Source organism: Geotrypetes seraphini, chromosome 18 (genome assembly GCF_902459505.1).
Source record: "Geotrypetes seraphini chromosome 18, aGeoSer1.1, whole genome shotgun sequence".
Classification (NCBI taxonomy): Eukaryota; Metazoa; Chordata; class Amphibia; order Gymnophiona; family Dermophiidae; genus Geotrypetes; species Geotrypetes seraphini.
This window is the reverse complement of record NC_047101.1, coordinates 44,958,380-44,963,322: the sequence shown is the minus strand read 5'-3', so window position 1 is coordinate 44,963,322 and position 4,943 is coordinate 44,958,380.

Genomic DNA, 4,943 nt, shown 5'->3' with positions numbered 1-4,943 from the left:
CTCGCGGCACACTAGTGTGCCGCGGAACAGCGGTTGAAAAACACTGCAATAAACATTAAAGTCATTTTGGCAATCATATAGCACCTTAAATCTGAATGCTTTATATCAATGTAAAATGCTGGCGCATGCCAATAGGCTATGGAGCATATTGCCTTGGGGATTGCTGAGGTTAAAAAACTGCCTAACTTAACCCCCCCCCCCAAAAAAAAAAAAAAACCCCACAACACTTGGAAGACTTCTTGGAAGGAAAAGCGACGGATCGGTGGGATAACATACCAGTAGTTGGATTCCAGGAAACATAAAAGTTCTTGAAACTTCAGCCGATTGTCATATTTGGGAATCATGAAAGAGTTCTGCAGAACTGGTTGCAAAGCCAGTAGGTTATTTTTTATTATATAGTGCCTTTGAATTACTACAAAACCATAGTGTGGTTTTTAGCGCTGGCTGTGGCAGTAACAGCTCTGATGCTCTTAGGAATTCTAGGAGCGTCAGAGCTGTTACCACCAAGGCCGGCGCTATAAACCGTGCTATGTTTGGTAAAAGAGGGGGGAGGGGGACAATCAGAAGAGGGCTGGCCTCACTGAACCTACAACTAGAGAATGGCACAGGGAAAAATTTGTCCCCGTCCCCGCAAGTTTTGCCACTGTCCTTATCCCTGCCCCATTCCTGTAAGCTCTGCTTTAACCATACAAGCCTTGAATACTTATGATTTTAAAGTGTTTGAGGCTTGTGCTGATGAGGACAGCGCATGAAGGAATGGGGCAGGGACAGGATGGGATGAGAAAATGAATTCCCACAGGGATGGGGAAAAATTTGTCCCCGTATCATTTGCTACTTGGGAGAACAGTATAGAAAATTGCATAAATAGTGCGAAAAGTTTCAACCTCTGATAACTAGAGCTGATATTGTGATGTCATAATGCCTCATTCTACCAATACCTAAGAGCCAAACCTCATCAGTGATATCACAATGGCTTGATTGTCCTATACTTGGTTCATGTTTACTATATTTTGATTTCTAGAGTGGTGCAGTGTAGAGAATGACACGGGGACAAATTTTTCCCCGTCCCCCGTCCTGTCCCCATGAGTTTTGTTGCTGTCCCTGTTCCATTCCTGTAAGCTCTGCCTTAACCACACTGCCACAAACACTCCTCAGAGCGGAGTTGAAAAGTGACAAAACTATGATCTGGCGTGTCCCCTAGAACCAGGGGCATCTTCAAGTCTTCCACTTGGCCCTAGGTAACTGCCTAGGCCTGGGAGTAAAAGTAATTACTGGCTTCGATCATTCAAATACCAAACTCAGGCAGAATGTCTCAAAGTCAAGAATGGTCTTTATTCTGACCTCAATGGTCAAAAGGGTGTAGCAAGAAGCAAAACACATTCAGCTTTCACCACAACAACAACAACAACAAAAAACTTCCAAAAATCAAGTCAAAAGGAAAACATATGTCTCTGGCAAACAGAGTGTATAATGAGCTTCAAATCCAGCTCTAGTCCAGCACTACAATGGTGATTTAGTAGCATTCAACGCCTTGCATGAAAGGCATGGACCTCAGTCCTGATTGCAGGGAGTTACAACCATACATATTTTTGAAAAGGGGGGAAAAAAACACATACCCTTGTCTGGCCTGAGACCATCCACTCTGGCTCAGCCTTCAAATTACCCTTGCTTGCCAGAAAACCCCAAACTTCTTTTCTGTGCCAGTTCATTTATAGGCAGGAACGAGGCATTCACAGAACAGTGCACATAAGAGGGTTATTATCCCAGGCAGCAGAGAGTATTGAACATTTTCTCTGAGGCACCAAATGGTAGGAAAGCCTAAGGGTCTCTAGTCACTGTAGCACATATTGGTAGGCAGCACAGCTGAACGGGATTCTGTGATTGCTCCTTCACCATGGCAAACACAGTGAGTTTTCAGCATACAAAAAACATTCACTCTATCTTAATGCCGTTTGGCTCAAGCTAAGCATACAGTTAGCAGCTTGCAAAATAAACCAGGTAAGTAATCACTTCTTAGCCAGAAATAATGTCCACCAAAACACAAAGCATACATTGAAAAGAAGAAAACACCAGCTGTCTCATAAGAACATAAGAACTGCCATCTCCGGATCAGACCCATGGTCCATCGAGTCCGGCGATCCGCACACGCGGAGGCCCAGTCAGGTATACACCTGATGTAGTTTTAATTATCCATATCCCTCTATGCCTCTCGTAAGGAGATGTGCATCTAATTTGCCTTTGAATCCTAGCACAGTGGATTCCTTAATAACCTCCTTTGGAAGAGCATTCCAGACGTCCACCACTCGCTGCGTGAAGCAGAACTTCCTGACATTTGTCATGGACTTGTCCCCCCTTAGCTTCAAACCATGTCCTCTTGTCCGTGTCACGTTGGACAATGTAAATAATTTGTTTTTGTGCTCTATTTTATCGATGTCTTTCAGTATTTTGAACGTCTCTATCATGTCCCCTCGCAGCCTCCTCTTCTCAAGGGAGAACAGTCCCAGTTTCTTGAGTCGTTCCTCATATTCCAAGTTCTCCATACCTCTTATTAACTTCGTTGCTCGTCTCTGCACCCTCTCCAGCAGTTTTATATCCTTCTTTAGGTTGGGAGACTAATGTTGGACACAGTATTCCAAGTGTGGTCTGACCATTGCTCTATAAAGCGGCATTATGACTTTCTCCGATCTACTCGTGATTCCTTTCTTTATCATGCCTAACATTCTGTTTGCTTTCTTTGCCGCTGCCGCGCATTGTGCCGACGGCTTCAGGGTCCTATCTATCAGTACACCCAAGTCCTTTTCTTGTTCGCTCTTACCCAGAGTTGCGCCTGACATTCTATACTCGTGTTCCTTATTCTTACTACCTAAATGCATTACTTTGCATTTCTCCATGTTGAACTTCATCTGCCATTGCTCTGCCCATTTCTCTAACAGATACAAGTCGCTCTGGAGTTCCTCGCTATCCTCCTGCGATCTGATTGCCCGGCATAGCTTTGTGTCGTCTGCAAACTTAATGATCTCACTGGATATTCCGTCTTCCAGGTCATTGATATAAATATTAAATAGGAACGGCCCAAGTACCGAGCCCTGGGGCACACCACTAGTCACTTTCTCCCAGTCTGAGAACTTCCCATTTATGCCCACTCTCTGCTTCCTGTTTTCCAGCCATTTGCCTATCCACCTTTGTATATCTGCCTCTATTCCATGGCTTTGTAGTTTCCTGAGCAGTCTTTCATGTGGAACTTTGTCGAATGCTTTCTGGAAGTCCAAATATATTATGTCCACCGGCATTCCACTATCAATTTGCTTGTTCACGGTCTCAAAAAATTGAAGTAAATTCGTTAAACATGATTTCCCTTTCCTGAACCCATGTTGACTGGGTTTCAGCAAGTCGTGTGTATCTAAGTGCCGGACTATGCTATCCTTGATCAGTGCTTCAACCATCTTTCCAGGGACAGACGTAAGGCTCACAGGACTGTAGTTGCCCGGTTCTCCTCTCGATCCTTTTTTGAAAATTGGCGTGACGTTCGCTATCTTCCAGTCATCTGGTATCTGTCCAGTTCTGATTGTCAGATTGGCGAGTTTTTGCAATAACTCTCCGATTTCAACCTTCAATTCCTTTAAGACTCTCGGGTGAATTCCATCCGGTCCAGGGGATTTGTCACTTTTAAGTTTGTCGATCTGGTAGTATATCTGGTCTAACTCCACTTCAACTGTGGTGAGGCTGTCTTCTATTACTCCACTAAACACTTTCACTGCTTCTGGTATTTTTGCGGTATCCTCCTCTGTAAAGACGGACGCAAAGAAGGAATTTAGTTTGTCCGCAATTTGTTTATCTTCCTTAATGTACCCTTTTCTTCCCTGGTCATCCAGGGGTCCCACCGCCTCTTTTGCGGGGTTTTTCCCTTTCACGTATCTAAAAAAGGGCTTGAAGTTTTTGGCCTCTTGCGCTATTTTTTCTTCATAGTCCTTTTTGGCATCCCTCACCGCCTTGTGACATTTCTTCTGATCATCTTTGTTTTTTCCATGCTTCGGTTGTTTTCATGTGTTTCCATTTTTTGAAAGAGTCCTTCTTTTCTTTTATGGCTTCCCTCACCTGTGTGGTAAGCCATGCCGGTTCTCCCTTACCTTTTGTTCTCCCTTCTTTGGAGATCCTCGGAATGTGTAGATTCTGTGCTTCTGTGATAGTATTTTTCAGTAGGGACCATGCCTGGTCTACCATTTCAAGTTTGTCCACCTTTTTCTTGAGTCGTTGTTTCACCATGGCTCTCATGCGATCGTATTTGCCCTTTTTAAAGTTAAAGGTTTTGGTTAAGGTTTTGGCACTATTTCTATTCCCGATGTCAAGCTTAAAGTTGATCGCATTGTGATCGCTCGTCCCCAGCGGTACCGTAACTTCTACTTCTTTTGTCGGTCCCGTGAGGCCATTTAGCACCAAGTCCAGGGTGGCGTTGCCTCTTGTCAGCTCTTTTACCATTTGTTCCAGGAAGCAATCCCCTAGCGCCTCCAGGAACTTGGCCTCCTTGCCGCAGTTGGAGGTTCCTAGTTTCCAGTCTATCCTCGGGAAATTGAAGTCTCCCAATATTATTACATTGCCCGTCCTGCATTCTTGTTTGATTTCCTCTATCATTTCTAAGTCAGTTTCCTCCGCCTGTCCTGGGGGACGATAGTAAAGGCCAATTTTCGTGTCTGCGCTGTTTTGGCCAGGAATCTTGACCCAGAGGGACTCTAGCTTCTCTTTCGTTTCCATCGTAGCCACTTCAACAGATTCTACTCCTTCCTGAACATATAGGGCAATACCTCCACCTTTCTGCCCTACTCGATCTCTTCTATATAGTTTGTATCCCTGAAGTACTGTGTCCCATTTGTTTTCTTCATTCCACCATGTTTCTGTTATGCCAATGATTTCCAACTTATCATGTCTTGCTATTGTCTCTAGTTCCC